Genomic DNA, 20,175 nt, shown 5'->3' with positions numbered 1-20,175 from the left:
CATTATTGCCGAATCTAATATGCCACGTTGATTTCACAAATACAAACATTTGTGATTAGTGTTTAGCTGGCGGAAGAGTGGTCGATATGTTCTGTACACGATTGTATAGCGAAATATAAACATATTGAAAAATAAATCATATTTGCTCTTTCCGGGATTAGCCTTTTGGCATACCTTCAGTAAAGAAAGCCGCTTTATTTCCGTGACCATTGAGGAACACATCTTCATTGGTTGACAATATTTTTTGCTGAGGTATTAGCTACTTACTATAAAACGAATGTAAGACTTTTCCGTGCCATTGTAAAAAAATAATTAAATCTTTAAAATAATATAAAAAAGAACTTCACGGAGCTTTCAGTGAACACAAAATATACGTTTGTAGAGACTCCGCCACAGGCCACACTGCACAGCAGGCGTAATGTAAATTGGTAATTTAAATAAATATTCCTCTCCTCACTTGGTAGATAAAATACTAGTTTTATTTCACTAAAATAAAATAAATAGCATAATTTACTATTACTTAAACGACAAATCTTTTAGAATTGTTTTTTTTTTGACTTAATATTCTGTTGTAGTGTTTTGAATTACATAATTCAAATTCAGAATTGTTGTACATAAAATCATAGAATAAGCATAGAGTTACGTACATGTCTTATATATTCGGTTTCTTTTAGTCCTTTTGCCAAAATTGTTTAGGAAATTAGCTACTAATGGACATCAATCTTCCCGGACGTTTTATTTAAAAACAACTCTCTTTAAGAAAATATTGTAATTTGTTGCGAGACGCAAATTAAGACAGGAAGTTTCCGAACGAGGAAATGATAAACAATAGGACGAAATCTTAAAGTTTCTAATTAAACGAAAAGATGGTTTTGATGAGACATTGCTAGAGAAATAACAGAAAATAAAAGTTAAAAATCAAATATAATATAATCTATTAGACATTTCTAAACATACTTTATAAAGATTCGTAAACCTCAGTTTAGGTTCAATTACTAAAGAAAAAGACAACTTAAGGAATTTATTTAAGAATATAAATACACTTTAGTTAATCCTTGTGTTCATATATTTAAGGAATATGGTTCAGTAACTTATATGCCATATTTCCCCTAGTTTATTAAATGAAGAAAATGTGTAGGAATCAGTATAATATACCAATATAACTATCATTTTAATGTCGCGTGTTGCAGAATGTAGGCTTCAGTTGTATACCTTATTATGTAATCTTCCAAACAACACTTAATGTAAGTGGATATAAAAAGAGATGAAATTCGCTATACCGTACGTTCACGTGCATCGTTAACGTATGCAGTAATGAATGCTTTGCTCGGTTCATTTACTTCTAACAATCCTTTGTTTCGGTGCCTTTTCCATCCTTTATGTGTACACCTCTTATAGTAACAGTTATTTGGTAAAATATACAAGAACATCAAAATTTGTGTTCATATTTCTGCGCGTTATTCTATTAAACAGAAATAGAGAAGAATATAAAAGGATGAGTAAGAAAGGTAGTAGTTGTATTTTAATATACTCTTTATTGATATATTGTTTGTGAAATCGATTACAACATGTCTGTTTCTATTACATGTAATTTCTTAGTATGATTCGTATCTTTATATTATCTATATTATGTCAAAGGCATATATTTTGCAAGTTTTATATTTCTCGCTTTTATAGTGCTAAAGCCATTAAAGATTGACTATTACTGTGCCACGAAACTTGCCAGCTTTATCATGACATTCATCACTTTCGTGTAACTTCCACAACATCGCAATATTAAAATTGATACCTAATTCCTTTATAAACACGTTCCTATCTATTTTATAATGATGATAACCGTTTAAATATCACCAACAATATCGTAAACGCTATCTATATAAATCTCCATTTGTATGTTTTTAATGTGTTTTTGAAACAACTTGTTATTGTAAAACATCATTAATATATACTATATAAAATTACTAACGATAGTAACATTATTTAAAGAGAATATGGTACGCGCCAATATAGACAGAGTGCTAGTGATTTAGACGGTTTTTGCGTGTCGTGCACAGCGCATATGCGAGCGTGCAAGATTTATTGTCTATACTGGTCCAGCAATCACGGAGATACACTGTAGGTTCAAAACGGGTCCGTATTTTACTTTACATTTCAGAAATAACACGCTAGACGTCTAAAATAGGATTTTATCCACAGAAAAATCTAGAAAAAATACAAGAAGCGTACGTGAAGAGTCAAACGGAGCGGTGTCGAGCTCTGTACGGCCGTGAGTGACCGCAATCTGGTCATCGGGCCTCGTGTGGATTTCTATTCCTTTTGCTCATGGTTTCGCTTCAATTTCAGTTACATAGTTCTACGTTTGAAATTCCAAAAAACTTGTCTTTAACGTGTGAATTAAGCGGAACGGTGTACGATATGAATTTACGGTCTATTGCCCCTAGAGGTAAGTTATAATTGAGTAAATTTTAATAGGAACCACGTTAAATACTAATTAGTTAGCTCTATCATGTGATTACTAACGTTTCAATGAAAACCAATTTTATTATTATAATTGGTATAGTAAGAAGGATATAACAAAAATATTTCCACTACTTAATACCTATTGGTAGAAATATAAAATTACATATTATTTGTCTCATACTCTCAGTGTTTCCAGTGTTTCGTTAAATCTCTAAAGAAAACGCTGATCGTATCAAGTGGGACATGTTTGTACAACTTTTTAATCTAAAGCCAGACAACTAGACTAACTGTTCACAGTAATCCAAACATACATCTAAAAACTAAATGCTAATTCCTGTGTTTAATCCTTATTAGTATTTAGTCAGCGTTTCCAATGTAAACTGTATCGAGCCAGTTATTTAGCGAGGCTCGCAATAATTCTATTCACTGTACCAAAACAACTAGATTTTGACAACAATTTCGCGCTTCGTGCAAAACCCCTAATTACCGACGAAGTCAATAAATAATAACAGCAATTATTTAAATCATGTTTCGAAACATAAATAAAAGTGGAAATAGTGAATGAGACATGTTTTGTGTGTAGCTAATTTAACGATGTTATAAATCACCATTTTATATTGTTTTTATGCAATACGTACTGAAGCCAAAGCCGACCGTGTTGGACAATTCTCAGTTGGTATGCGGCTAGTGTGAAAATGTGAACAATAGTTTATTCATTGTACCGTAAAACGTGATTTTATGCATGTCGCCTTTGTAGAATCGGGTCATCAATAATAAAAAAATTAATTTCAATAGCTCGCGGGTGGAGTGTCGTGAAAATCGAAGTTATTTTAATAAAATATATCGGGATCTTTCTAATCTATAGTCCATACTTTTTCTTTGGATTCTAATGCTATATGTTCATGATTGATATTGACTATGTTTTCAGATCAGATCTTAACTAATGCCAGGCTCTGGACGGCAAATCTTAGTAAGGCCGGTTGTTCTGCACTGCTTTTCTATATGAAGTTTAATTATGCATTAATATACACAATATCACACTATTTTATGCGCATATTGTGCTTAAAGTTATACACATAGTGCACATTACATAAATTATTTGTAATATCTCATTTGATCAAAGTCTTTTCAAAATGAGATACTTTATTAAACACGTAGATTTAGGCATCTTTTTACTATTATCTTTACTTTTATGTTTCTTATCCGTAGTACGAGCAATCTTATTAAGTTTGTTGTTACGCTCGCATGGATCTAGATTCCACTCGGGAAATGCTATTACTACCCAGGCGTCGATCGATCCGCAACAGATTTTGATAATGCCTTCGACTTCGCCTTATAAGCTGTACCAATGACTTTAGTTCCAAGTCTATAACACTGTGAAGGCATGCTCGGAAATTTCAACAAGTTTTCTTACATTTACATAAAACGCTTTTAGTTATAGGGAATCATACATTGCAGATTAAAAATCGTGTGTTTAACTGGATTGGAATAATCATTTATTTAAGATATATGGAACTCATGTGTGTAAGTGAGAATTTTAGTATAAATTTTAACTGCCACACAAAAAAAAATATTATTTAATGATGTTGATTTGAATAGACCGTAATAGCGGTTTAATTAGGATAATCCTTCAAACTTTATGAAACAATTTCAAATACTGAGGATAATATTTATATCTTATCGCACTAATATCTTAAAAATTTAAGACTAAAACAAGTCCATGTTCTGTATACCTGACGTAGCGTACTGGATTTAAGGGTACTGAATAAAACAGTAGATAAAATGTTCTTCCTCGGCATAGGAGCATATTTTAGAGATAAAATGGCCGCGTGACCGTCAATCCGTGAGTCAGTCCGAACAAGAATAGTTCCTATGAGTTTTGAATATTTGTACTAAATATTCAAACAAACAAACGCGTCTGTTACCAGTCACTGTGTGGACTGTACGGTTATGTTTTTGGTATTCTCATTTATTAGCCCGTAGTTTTTATAGTTTTATTTTTAAATAGTAATGTAAGTTTGAATGGTTTAAATATTTTATACTAAATTATTTCCTATAGTAGAATTTTAACCATAACATCTTTTTTTAGGACTAAGTGCAGGCGCGAATGCACCTTTGTCATTCAAAAAATTGTATAAGGTGGCGGATTTGCACTCTTGTATGATTAGTGAGATTGCCGTTAAGCCAAAATGTACCCTCTGTTCTTTTAATACGTATTAATTTCTTAAGCCCATAATTATTTAATACTAAAGTATGTTCATGGAGAGTGTGTAATAAGCTTTTTTTACAGGCTTTACATAGTAAATAGTAAAATATTTGGCAAAACGCTTGTAATTATTTCGTGTCTTGCATTGGCCAATCAACTGAAGTCTATTACTTTGTTCCATTGAAAATGAAACAGAAAACACAATTTTCTTTAGTCACGTCAAAAGATATCTTAAGAATCATGAGCTAATCTAAAAGTTTATTTACTTGTATTTACAAATTCTTTGTAATAAATGTTGAGACAAAAATAGTCAGTTGAGAATAGCACGCGACAGATTTGCGTTCTCTTCATTAGAAGTACGTCAAAGCGCTGGTGCAACGGAAATTATATTTTGAAAGAAGGATAAAAATGAGACAGTTTTTATGCTTATTTTTATAGAAAGAAATGCCGAGTTGTTTACATACCTTTGGAATGTCTTTTTAGTTATACTTTAACGTTGTAGCCTGTTTGCAGTATGCTGGTAGCTTTGTCAGTGAAGGTACCTACTACCTACCATTCTGTCTTAAAAACTAGATGAAGTGGGCATTTTTATAATAATTTGATACAGTCAGTAGTTTGTTAAAGGCCTTATGAACCCTTCCCTATTACATCTCCATAAATATCATATTTTCTTACGTGAAACGTAGTATGTATAAATCCTTATAAACAATCACTTCCCATCAGATGTTTCATGTTTTGGTTGGCTTATTTTCTAACAGTAACAATGGTAGTCAGTCCAGTCAGTCTATACGCTCTGAAGACATAAATGTATTAAATACAAACAGTCGTATTGTCTACGAGGAACTGACAAACATATACAATTATATGCATTATATTTGAGTAAAATATGCGCTCCCTACATTGTATATTTAATGCGGTTTAAACAAGACAATATTACGACTATGGCCATCAAACATTAACGATGCACTAAATGTGATCAATAAAGCTATTTAAAGTGCCCGCGAAGTACACAGTCTTTTACGATACCGAAGAACAGTGCCTTTGTATAACAAACATGCTATTACGGGCTCGAGGAAGCGGTTATTTAGCGGACACGGAATGCAAAATTTTCAAGACATTTCTCAATTTTGGAAAGTTCATTGTATCACGGAATATGAAGGGATCACGCTTACTAATTTTACTTATTTATTTCCGTAGTTTAGAACTGGTATAAACATTTAAATAAAGACATAAATTCAAATGTTAATTTATATTAACTGCTTTTACTGCATTTCTATTTTTGCAAAATCTCAAACGTATTATCCATAATATTAGTTATTTCGGAAATGTGGAGCACGGCCCGAGCAGCGGAAGATCGATTACTCACCAGTGGATTAAACCAAACTTCCGTTACAAAGTTTGCAAGATCAGAAAAATCAAATAGGAGTTTATTGAACGTTTCCAGACCAAACAACGATGGACACTGTTTTTACACTCAAACAATCTGGCATTTATTTGAAAGTGCCATTACTGTGTTTGTTATTATTTAGTCTGTTGTTAAGAGCACATCTAATCAACGATGGCGGGTAATAAGTGATAGTTTACAAGTGTTTATGATTGCTCGCGCCATATCGTTGGCACGACTGTACACACAAAATATTTTGCGTACAGAAGGCTTTTTATTTTAAAATGCCTTTCGTCGCAATTATAAAGAATAGAAAACCGTCTAGTCCTTTTAATTTTAATATAATATCTCTATGAATGAAATAAAATTTGTGGTGAAATAACAGATTGCTGTCTGAAACACGTGAAAGATGTGTATTGCCTTGATTATATACGTTATAATATGATCAAAATATAAAAACAATAAAGGTTTATATACTTAGGTATTTAATAACATAATTATGAATACACAAAAAATGCACGCCCTTTTTTGTTTTGTATATGCCCTGACATAACTTGGTCCTTTAGATAAAATATAAGTTCATTAACCACACATCAAATACTGATTTGTTTAATTATTGATCCACAGTGTATTGCGAACTCTCAACATCTTATTATCTACTTATAAGACACGTGTATCAAACAAATATTATTATTTAGGAACACGCAATAACAAATCTAGAATCAAAGCTAAAAGCATTCACAAAATACTAATGCCACACCACGTGATTTAATTGTGGCATTTGTTTATAAAACGCGAGATTTTAAAATATTTTCCGAGGCTGATAATATTGTTTCGTTGCCCGAAATAATTACGCAGTTCGTTTCATTCGTGAGTTTTAATAATATCGAATATTTGTGAATATTATTCAAGAAGAGATGAATGGTAATACTGAAATATAAATCGGGGAAAATGGAATAAATGTTAAATATTGTCGGAACATAGTCCCGGCTTTTCGTGGCAAATATGTATTCGATCGATGGATGGGTGGAAGCTATTAATAGTTTTATGTAGCCATTCGTCAATATTTTACCCTAATGGTCGAAAGAGGATTATGTTTTTGTATGTGTGTGTGCCTATGTAAGTATATCTTTATAGTGGAGGTTACAGCTGAAACTGTTTTGATTTCATATTCAATTCCTTACGAGCGTGACACTGAGTACGTTTAGAAAAACAAAACCACATTAAATAAAAAATGAAACCCACAGATATATCGGTGTGGTAAAATATTAATGAGGTTACATTTGTTTATAAATATATATTAATATTAAATACTAATATATTATAACACATCAACATAAATCATGGGTAAGCCCTGTTGAACGCTCGACGAATCGTACCTTCTGTTCCTCAGTATATTATGTACGCTATGCCAAATAGTCTTGTAGAACTTAGTGATAGTAAAAATATTGCGATGTCCTATTTTAATAGATATTTCAACAATAGAGCGTCTTAGTGTGTTAGTAACCGTAGATATAGCGAGTGCCCGCCACGACATGAGTTAGTGGGCGACAGATGTTAGTTTCGGAACGCATTCCACATGGACTTTCAGACCGGAATAGACATCTGGTTAAATGACACACACGCGTACCAGTTTTTTTCCATGACACCACCGCTTTACATAGCGCATTTTATATGTAAATAACAACGTATTATAAGGCTATATATACAAATACCTCTGATTTATTATCTGTGTACAACTGTCACGCAAAATAATGTTGCCAACTAGTAACAAATGAATTAAGTTTCTGTGATGGACGCCAAACACATTTCAATTACTAATTTAACACTATTTCGAGGTGCATTCAAATGCAGATCATTTAAATTCTTTACATAAATAGACATAGTATATTTTAAACTTTATATTTTTGAATGTCCTCCAAATTCTTCCTTACGTTGAAAAAGTAGTATGTCTTCTGCATTGGATGTAATAATACATAGTTTAGTACGGTCGCTATCTTTACAAATGACAGCAATATTTTAACTACGCCTTGGCAGCGGTCCCAATGTTTGACGGAAGGAACGAAACGAGAAACTAAATCGTTGTGTTTAATTGGAACAAGTGGTTTCGTCACCGCGTTTATTTTATTGTTACCTGTGACGTAATCAGTTAACATCGCCCACACTGTTGTTTCTTCCGTCTGTCTCATTCCTCACCTTTTTTAATAACAATTTCTATTTATATCACAATGTATTTCTTGTAAGTGAATTGTGTTTTTGCGTCAGTTGTCAATACTAGTTAATGCGTGTAACTCGTCATCGACATTGTTTACAGAATCCAGAAATTTTCCATAGACTTTCAAAATCACGAATAAACATATTTACCAATAAAAATCTTTTTTCTTTCAAAAGTATGTTCAGAAAAACATTTCAAGAAATAGTATCATAAATAATTCGACGGAGTAAAGACCGACAGAGCCCTGCACTTTGGCTTCGAACAAATTCTGCTGCGGAACCCTTTATCCAATCACAAGCGTTACGGATCACTGGCGCGCCCCTGACGTAGAGCTAAAAATCAACTAGAGAAAGCTTTTCTCAGTAATGTGCGTATTGGCTTTGTTACGGGAATTCTTATGGGTTTAGTGACCTCTTTCCTGTCTTTATAACTATATTTCTCGTTTTACTAGCTTTTACAAATTTCTGTTTAGGTTCAAATGCAAGGTCCAGTGTTTAGTAGTGTTTTTGTAGGTTTTATAACTATTTCAGAATATATAGTGGTACGCTGTTAGATATAAGTAAGAGGGGATGTACTCTTAACCATCGCCGCACAACGTATTTGAAAGTGATGAAGGCAATAAGATTTACATTTTACTCGCAGTGGGTGAAGGAGTTTCTCGTTGTCAACGACTTCTAGTTTTTTTTTTGCGTATGAAGGGTTCTAAATTCTAACCCTTATTTTTGTTAAAATGACGTCAATAAATAGGAAGCTGAATAATATTTCAACTTGGAAAAATATAATTTTTTGAAGTAGTAAGTAAGTAAGTATTTATATTGGTACAATTTAATTTTCAAATTGCTTCACTTATTATGTTAGTAAATACGTTCGGATAGAAGAATGTCACCATTTTGATATCGAAAAAAAGAAGTCATCCGTTCCGATTCATAGATCCACGGAGGCGACCCTGATTGAAGTCCTCTCGTGAATTCACTTAAATTATCTATTTAGTCCGTTGTATTTGAAAGCTTCGAGTTTATCTGACTCTACTTTACTTTGTTGTATATTTTATGACTACTGTACCTAATTCATAACATTTTTATCGTTTTTATGTTTGTTTTTATCTCGATTACCTTGGGAACTGGTCTGTTTTAATGCTTGTGCGACAAATTATTTGCATAAATCAGCATTATTTCTTCTGTGATTAGTTGCGCTATTAAAGTTTATTATGAATGATATGCAGTGGACGAAAGCCTAATCCTCCTAGGCCTCTCACTAGAAGAGGAGGCCCGAGCTCAGCAGTGGGACAGTATATAATGCAGGGCTGATATTATTATAAGTAAACGCATTTTGAGTTAAAGATAATTTGGAGAAAAAGTTATTTTTCAATAATTATGCTGCTGCTACTATAATTATTTCCGAATCTCGGTTTAATATTAAAAAAAAACTATACTTTCGTGAACTTTATGGAATATAGTGAGAATTAAATATTTTCCGGATTCTATCGCGGTTTTTGTTTTTATTTATTTTCGACGTTCGAAGACTTTGCAGCCTTCATGGTCACGGGGGGGGACCATGAAGGCTGCAAAGTCTTCGAAACGTCGGGAGAAAAATAAAAAACAAAAAACCGCGATAGAATCCGGAAAATTAGTTTAATTTCAATGTCTAACATTCGCGTGAATATAAAGTGGCTAGATAATAACTGACCTTAATACAAGGAAATATGATCCATACAGGGTTAGTTACTGAAGCGATCTCCCGCGGATACAGCATGGTCTTGCGCCTAATTTGGATGTATTGCATGTTCAGAATCGGATCGATATGAGCTACGGGCAAGACAAGGAAACTGTCAGCGGGTCAGGTGAATATCTAGCAAACGCTTCAATACGTGTTAATTTAAATTTTTATAAAACATTTTATGGATAATTAGCACGGTATAGCGAAAATGTCGATCGGCAAGAGTTAATAGCATCTTAACGGTTGGCACATTATGCCATCCTGTCTAATTGGTTCTTCACGCTCCGCTCGGAATCAGTAAATATAAACATAAGCGAAAAACGAATGATAATCTTACACCAACGAAGGAGCATAACTATCACGCAATGCGTTGTCTATGCGCTTAACACTAACTCCGAAAATGTGAAACAGGCCTAACACGTCAAATATCGCGGCTGTAAAGGTCGGTCACGCTAGCATAAGCCGTTGGTAATTGTTTAATGCGTAAAATTTCGAAGTAAATGATACGTCGGCTCCCCTTGCACGCAATGCTTGGTGCGTTGCCAAACACTGATCTATGCGACATTGTTATTGCTTACGGTAATCGATTTTGCTCTATAACGACGTGTTATTAGGGTATATGATTAAACCAGTGTTATGGACAATAGAGCTGTTTTTGTATTACTTATTAGTTATTACAAATCGATTAATATCAGTTATAGCTATTGTCACGAAAATATAAAAAGATTTGGATGTTTGTTAAAAAAAGAAAGAAAATAATTTGGCAGTTACTTTACTTTCTGTTAAAAAGTTACATGAATAAAGAAATTACGATCGAAATAACTAAAAACAAGTTCTTATTGAATTAATGGAATATATAGTTTTATATTTTAATTTGATTCTTTTAACTTCTAATGTCTCAGGGGGAAGAGTTAAATAAACAATCACACGATTTTATCAATTCTGTACCACACCAAGGAAAAAAGCAAAACACAGCCACATAGAAAACATATAAAATGTTTGAATCCTTCCGATTCCAAATGGGATTGTGTCGCAGTTATACGATATTGAACGGAGAACATAGTAAACCAATACATATGTACAAAAATCCTTTCAAAACTGAAACTCACCGCACGTATTCCGGTTAGCCGGTCGTAATGAAAGCCGGAACTTTTCCAACGGATTAGTTGGCCGGTAGTTGGATCCAGGTGATCCCCGGTCAAATCTCACTTGTTCCAAAACAACTTTCCCTTAAAATAAACGAACCTTTACATTAAAATCCTTTGACTTCCGACTGGAAATTTATAGCGGTACTGTTCATAAATTGCCCCAATTTATATAGAGACTTAATTACCTCCTGATGAGACGGCTTTAGGATTTGAACGATCTGGTATCTTTGATCGTGAACCTTTGAACTTATGTCACATTTTATTTCAAGTGTTTCATTCAGTATAATATTTCATACCCAGAGATGCTGTTTGAAATGGAGCGGTAGAAAGAAAATATTAAAGTTGCATTTGCCTTATCCTTTAGTCTAACATTGACATCTTTTAAAACTTAAATCTTTTAAACAAAGTATGTACGTTCGCGGCCCGTCTAACATTTGAAAAGCATCGTGATCGATTGCCCGTCTTAACAGTTTTCTTCAAGCCAGTGATTTACATTCTCCTCCAAATGTACCGAACATTTAAACTTTCAAATCTTTTACAGTACGTAAACACTTAAAATATTTATTTAAAGTGATATTTTTTTGTAAACTATAAAACCAAATAGCAACAGTGTATACAATACTTTGTGTTTTTGTGTGCAAGATGTTTAATGTGTATATTTTATTATATCCATGTAAAATTAGTTATGAATTGATTAGAGAAATTGACTTGAAATAAAATCTCTTATCAATTTTTTTTTATACCGTAAATCAATTAAATCCTGACTCAAAATTCCACTGAACAATTAACATAGATAGTAAGTAATCTATGTTCATTGTTCAGTGAAATTTTGAGTAGGAGTTTTGAGCCGTTCAATATTACTATATTGAAAGGCTAAAAACAAAACTAAAGCAAGAATAAAGCTTTTATCAATAAAATTCATCAAGCTCACAATAGCCAACTGCAACTCTCGATCTATAGAATACATACATACATACATAACATCACGCATTTTATCCCCGAAGGGGTATGCAGAGGCGCAACTAGGGCACCCACTTTTCGCCAAGTATGTTCCGTCCCATAGATCCGATCTATAGAATAATTATCAATATTCCACCGCATTAAAAAACGTGAGGTATCCATTCACGAGAAAATATTTTCACAAATGGGTTAAATTTACCGCGCAGATTTTACTACTCTTGTTTTACATTGCGAAAAATATTGCTATCTTGTTTAACATATAAATCGATATTTAAAATATTATAATAACATTGTATCAAATGAAAATATACGATATTGAAAGCAAATAAATAAATCGGATGGACGAGATAGCGCAATGTTTTCGTTTGGAATGATTTTAATCGTAACAGTCTTGATTTTGATAATCGTAATAGTCATATATTGGATAGTTTTTATGTGTTCCGAAGTGTTGCATTTATTTTTGATGTCTTCATTCTAACATTAAAGTAGATAGTAATATATAAGTGCAGTGGAATACCAAACAGTTCAAGGTGTTCGATGGTGTTTCTACTTTTTATCGACGGCCGTGCCTATCGCTTACCATCAGGCGGACGGCAAGCTCGTCTCGTCATTCAAAACAATGAAAAATATATATATAGCATCGAGAAATCTTATTTTACTACTTGATTTTCGGTCTTTTGCAGGCAACGCAATCTTTAAGTATGTAGTTATGCTAATAGTTACTGGAAGATATTTTACTTTTAATTTTCTAACTTAAACTTTTTACTACTTTTCTTTCTATCTATAAATAGTCTTTATATATTGTTTTTTTGTTGTAACATGTAGTGTTGAGAAAATACTTAATTTGGACATGTAAAATAGGTAAAATTTACATGAGATTTCAGCACTCATGTGCTTCAAAGGTTTATTTTATTTACAATTACTGGATAAATAACAACATATTATAACAAAATCATCCTCTAAATATTCCTTAATGTTGCATTCTATCAACAGTCATTATAAGCAGTTAAGAAACAAGATAGTTAAGTGCTTGTTCCACAGAAAGTTAAAACAGCCGTAAGTTTATTTCGAGCGAAACAAACACCGCGTTCACAAGTTTGCAATTCAGGGAAAATTTGACTTAACGAGCGCACTAACACTCAACAATCACGAACTACACATTTGTGTGGCAATACGCCGGTCGTACGTCGTTTTGCGTATCGTCCATCTATATTCATTATGGTTTTCATTCGAGTTTGTCTGCTACATCGACTAAGGTATCACGCAGATGCCATATTTGTTAAAACTAATAGGTTGTTGCGTCATTAATGTCAGCTATAGTCAGTTTGATAGGGTATAGCATTCCTTTGTGCCAACATGTTGACGTCTATCTTATATTTGTTAAGTCGTTTTTACTTCATTACGAGATAATATCATACCGTAGCTTACTATAAAACTCATTTTGAATTGAAATATAATTCTTATAGTAGTAACATTGCATTTTATAACTAAAAATAGACAATTATTTATCTTAAAACGTAATTATTTATACAAAGTTAGCTGAACGCCTAAAGTTATATTTGATGTAGGTACATACTCGTCACCCACATTGAGAAATTAATTTCTTTCAAGACGAGTAAGTATTTTGTTTGTTATTTTCCCCCGCTCTTCATTTGCCAAAGAAAAGTAGCTTTTCAGAAGTATTGCCGTCTTTTTATTTTTAATTACTTGCTTTGTAATAATGTTCCATTAGCTTTCATTTAACTTTTATTTTCGAATATTAAAAGTTAATTTCGTCGAACTGTAATGTAAATTGTATAGACCAAAAATGTATACAATACGACAATTATCCAACAAATATTATAGGTAATATAAAATATTTCAATAAATTTTTGTATCTCATTTTGATTAAAATATAAATAATAAAATAATAATTTCAGCCCTGTATTATATACTGTTCCACTGTTGGACACGGGCCTCCTCTGCTAGTGAGAGGGATTAGGACCAATCACAATTAGACGACATGAACGTTCTTCTCGTGATTGATTTATCACATTCAAAAAAGGCTAGATAGACACAGGTACTGGTAATGAACCACAATTTCCTGTTATTTTAAAATGGTAACATACCATTTGGGTTAAACCGTATGGTCATTAATCATTATTTAGTTTACTCAAACTCATCGGGCGTGTTTCGGAGTTGTTGGACCGCAAACAGCGGCGGAGGGGCCCTCCGGCTGTTCTCAAGTTTTATACACGTCCTATCCTCATATCTACGGGATCGGTTAAATGTCTATATTACAATAGTTCCCCAATTATTGTTTGTTACTAGAAACGTGTAATTGGTCTGATATTTATAGTAATGTTTACTTAGAAATGCTGTTTGGCTGTTGCGTTTAATTTTTAGTTTTTAAAATCAGTCTATAGTTATTATTAAATTGCTACAGTATTTGTGAATATTGTTATATAAATAACAGAACCTGCAATTACTTTTAAAAAAGTATTACAATCCGATTATAATGTTATAATCGTCGGTTAAATCTAAGTTTATATCATTATCTAAAGCAGAACCTATTTAAAGATGAAAGTTAAAATATTTTTCAGAAATAGTGAGAAAGAAAGAATCAGTCCTGCATTATACATACATATATTGTCCCACTGCTGGGCACAAACCTTTTCTACTACTGAGAGGGATTAGGTCTTAGTCCACCACGCTGGCTTACTGCGGATTGGTAGACTTCATATACTCTTAAAATTCCTATAGAGAACTTCTTGGATATGCAGGTTTTCTCACGATGGTTTCTCTCACCGTTAAAGCAAGTGATAATTCACAAAGAATACACACATAAATTTAGAAACGTCAGAGGTGCATGCCTTTGTGTCTCGAACCTCTGGACATTCGTCTCGGCGGTCCTTTCCACTCCCAACTAGGCATCACCGCAAGCTTACCATTATATAGTAATATTTAGTAGATACTACAATAAAATAGTCCATACAAACGTTTATTACTTCGAAAAAAGGACCAGATTCTCAATTCGAGTGTATTTTTTTTAATTTTTATGTTTGTTTCCACACAACTTTTGCCTGGGTACCGATTTTAATAATTCTTTTTTTATTTTTTTACAACTAAAACCCACATGCCGTCATTTTCCATAAACGATCCCAATATTTTTTTTGATCTATCTTAAAAATGGACTAAGCAAAACAATATAGCATGTTTATAAATAAGTTGTTTTGATTGGTTAATTCTCGGAATCGGATTAAAGATCGTAATTTTAAAATGCTTATAAGTAAAAAAGATCTTTAAATCTTTCGTTGTCCTATTTTATCGCTCTTATAATTCAACAGCATTGCCCCAATCAGGTCTTACATAGTGGGCAGATAATTTACTTCGACACTGTACTAACTTAATTTACCACGAAGACTCGAACACGTATTCTGTACAATATGCGTTAATGCAAGGGCCAAAGGTTCAACTTAGATGTGGAAGTGGCCACTAATTAGATTACTGGGGTCTCACGTGTTGATATTCCCTTCGAAAAGTTTTTCATCAAGAATAGATAGACTCATCTCGAGTCATAAGAAAATCTTATTTATCCCTATCACCAAAGTCTGATGTGAATCTCGCGTAACGTGACCTCTAAGTTGATATAGAATTACTACATAACATCACGCATTTATCCCCGAAGGGGTATGCAGAGGCGCAACTAGGGCACCCACTTTTCGCCAAGTATGTTCCGTCCCATGATGTGATAGGGGGCGAGCCTATCGCCATATCGGGCACAACTTCCAAACTCCGGGCTGATACTGAGCAGAAAAACCCAAATATCACTTTGCCCGACCCGGGATCCGAACCCAGGACCTCAGAGCGCTATTGTACCGGACATGCAATACAACTACGCCACCGAGGCAGTATAGAATTACTTCTATTATTATTGTATTTTTTATATAGGTACACGGCAAAATGAGGCCACTGCACCTGATTGTAAGTGGTGTGGAGTCCCACAGAACTTCGACTGACGAGAGATGATTGATGATGATGAACCCTCGGCAGTCGACACAATTATGCCGGCTTGCTGGAACCGGATATACAATGGCTGATCCCGGAACGCGACACACTTATCTGCACCATTATGGCGAGTTTTATCACCTTGTGGTGGTCGCTATCTGGGCGGATATATAATATGTCCTACTAATAATAATATTAAATGCAATATCGTGGCGTATTGACAGTAGACTCCCTGACAAATTAATCTTTTATAGAAAAGTTTTACATTGTGAGGATAAACATCTGTGTATGTTCTTTGGGGCTGGTAGAAAATCGGTCACATTTTACTTTTAACTATTAAACTAAGTAGTTTAACATGATTTATATCGAAATTTTAACGGATTGTGATATCTTCAGTTACTTGAAGTCCAAATCTTAAATCTTGAAAATAACACAAAAATAAGTTACAAAAGAGATACATAACTTAGTAGACGGATTAATTTAAAACTACACTGACTACTCAATTACGCAATCAGGTGATACAATTGCTTATCGAGTGTAAAATTAATGATCATTTAACGATGTAATTGAATTTCGAGTAACGCAAACAAATCGTTAATTATTTCATACACCAACGACAAAGCATTCGACGTGCCTATTTTTAATTACACGTGCTTTAACAATTTGCACTTTAATTATACGGTTCAATATTCTTTAACTGAAAGAGAGCTGCGGTTGCCATACGCGATTTTTTGAAAACCATTCAGTGTTTAATGTGCAGGAATTCTGAGATTTACTTAATTGATAAAATAACAATAGTCTGGAGAAGCAAGCTTTTCAGTCAAATTCTAGAAAGAGCATAATTTTCGAATAGACGAGTGCATGCTATTAATCTTGCCTAGAAATTAAAGTTAAAGTTTTAAAGACGTAGCAACAAAAACGATTATACGAAGATGTTTAGTCAATAAAAAAAAGTTGGATAGACAGACTGGATACACTCGGAACAGGTTAAAAAGGTAATAATATAGTACACTTATAAATTGCCGTAAATAATAAATATGCAAATTCACTTTCAAAAACAGCTACCTATGAAAAATAAATTACCGGAACTTTTATGCAAGTCCGGATATTTTTACCTGCTAACTCTTCAAAGAATAACAAAGCATCCCCTAATGACTGGGTCAACAGCTTCCCTATTACTTTGTCAGATTATTCTGTGATACCGATTTATTTTACCCGAGCATAATGTAAATACTTTATGAATATTAAAAAAGCGCAATTAAAGTTTAATTTAAAATTGCGATACAAAGAGTGTCGTAGTTTTTAAATTAATCTACGACATTCATTAAAATATAAAATACAGCTGAAATATTGCGTTTTGAAAGGAATTTAATTATGATAATCTTTTATGTATTACATAATTAAAGGTACCTATAAACAGTACAAAACTTAATTAATATTGGATATAAAACTAATGTAGGCAATTTTCATTTTTCCAACTCAAATTGCAAATCAACAATTAATTATCATACTACTGGAATTTACGTCCGTTGATGCATGCAAATCATTCAAAACAAATAATTTTGTAGGAAATGCGTTAATTTTAGTACATAATTTAAAACAATATAGAAATTCCATTGGCCAGTTGAGAATGTAATGAAATGAGTACCTACTGTATACCTATTTTAAATAAAACTATAATAATAAAATAGCTTATTTCATAGAATTAAAAAGTAAATTTGTCATTATAATATCTTATTTGACATAATTCTCGGAACTCAAACAAAAATCCATTTAAAAGTCCACAAAAAGCATTCAGGTTAACCCATGTCGCTCAGAAATATTTGTCCACGAAATTCACAACTTTTTTCAAGAATGGACAAGACGGCAAAGGAGTTTACGAAATGCGGGCAAGTTTGGCTTGTTTCGCGAAGAGGATGGACAGAGAAGCGTCCTCATCTTTGTAAGCTTTATTTTGCCCCAATATTTTTTATGGGCCCTCTGAAGTTATTTATGTTGTACAAACAAACAAATAAGATATAAAAAAAAAACGAAAATGCGTGTTTTTCGCATTGATACATCGTTTAAGAAGCCATTATACGTATTACATTCTTGGCTCTCTCTGACAAATACGTCGCGCAAAACAGCGTATTTACAGAATAATGTTCGAGATGACGTATGCCGTTTACCTATGACTGTATCAGAATTAGTTAATATAACAATCGTTAATGGATCAAATTTTATTTATTTCATTTGTGAATTTTCTGAGTATATAAAATATTTTTCATTTGCGTGTATGTAAGTAGTAATATGCATTACTATTGTTTGAAGATAGTGGTTGTGCTTAGGTATAATCAATGTACAACTTCCATGTAACCGAATATCAAAAACATCTAACACAAAATTACTGAAAAAATTTAGCCAACATAATATCTATAACAGAATCATGGTTACATTTATTTAAACTAAAATATATATGTATTCGATTGTTAAAAATTGCCTATAAATTTAATTGAAGTTTATATTTCTATATACGGCGTGACAGTGCTTTTGTGATGGTTTCAATAAAAGGGGAATGCCAAACGAGTGTCGTTCGGTTTGTTATTTGTTTTGTTTTCGGTGGCCACGCCATGTCATGCTTGTTACAAAGCTACAAATTCAAACATACCGGCAGGTTAGTCATCCAAAAAAAACACACATCCAATCATATTATTTCGTAGACGAACAGTAAATCTGACGGATGGCTATTTCTAAATTATGTAATTCGTAGAAATTAATTGATTCCGATTAATAGGTTTTCCCACCAATCATTTTCTAGGAATAATTTAATGAAATTTTAGTTTAAAAGAATGCTGGATCTAGAAGATATAAATAAACATCTCTTGGAAATATAATGCCCAGCAAAGTGTTGCGTATTAGTCAAAGCTTAAAATACGATTACATGTTCAAAATTTAATAGATTTTAGATTTGATTGCCTTTAGAAATATTGATTATTAAAACCTCTTGGCTGGCGGTTTGTTAGTTAAATTCGCATGAATAATTACTAACTTGAATGCCTTAACCAACTTAATTTTAAGCGTATCATTAATAAAAACAGTTAATAAAATTCACCTATAAGTAAATCTTATAAAATATTATTTAGCGAATGCCATCGCCGCGCATCCCAATATTTGTCATTATCACTCCGCCCGAGCTTAAGAAGATATATATTACTAACTAGCTTTTGCCCGCGGCTTCGCCCGCGTTAAGAAGTTTTCAGGGATAAAAATCCCGATATGTAGTTTGCCGGGATAGAAAGCAGGCTATAATTTTCGCAGGTTCTTAAACTATCTCTATGCCAAATTTAATTAAAATCCGATTTTCAGAAAATCGAAAACATACAGACAGACAGAAAAAAGACTTTGTTTTATGATATCGATATTATTATTATATAAAAAGCAAGGAAAGTTCGATTCTGAGATGAAATCTCTAAATTTATCAAATCAAATGCAATTATTCCTTCAAGAATTTTGCTAAATAATATAAGCAAAATTTTGTTTTAGTTACTTTTATATGAAAAGGCTTCCACGTCAGCAAAGCTCGCATATGGAGCTAGTCTGTGATAAACTTGGTTAAAATAAATCTGCAAGTAACATTCACTTTAAATATACAGAAATATACGTCGGTTGCTACGGAAACCGGAGCTGCAAAATATAAAGCGCGCTCTTACAACGATGTCAAGTTGTAAAAATAATTGTCATTCTAAACGCCGCTATCTATCATACTATTTAAATGCTTTGTACATGTGTTAACTTTCAAGATGGATGTCACGGCTGTTTATTTAGTAGATCATGTGCTAAAGTCAACGCTAAAATGTAAAATATGTCGCACCTCTCATAAATCGTTGGCACTAAAAACTTGATATAATCCTACAGAGAATAAAAGTGTTGCTGATTATTCAAAAAAATACTGGCAAGAATGTAAATAAAAAAGAAAATAAAAAGGAATGATTCTCCACATTAACAAAAACGCCAGCAATCGCAACAAAACGCTGACACTCAAAAGTTCAACCTAGTAATAATGTTAGAGAAATCGTGGCCTCGCAAAAAGCCCGAGCCTTCACCTTCAGACATCACGTTC

Source organism: Manduca sexta, chromosome 13 (genome assembly GCF_014839805.1).
Source record: "Manduca sexta isolate Smith_Timp_Sample1 chromosome 13, JHU_Msex_v1.0, whole genome shotgun sequence".
NCBI classification, from domain to species: Eukaryota; Metazoa; Arthropoda; class Insecta; order Lepidoptera; family Sphingidae; genus Manduca; species Manduca sexta.
The sequence above is the reverse complement of the archived record's forward strand: the minus strand, read 5'-3'. Positions refer to the sequence as shown.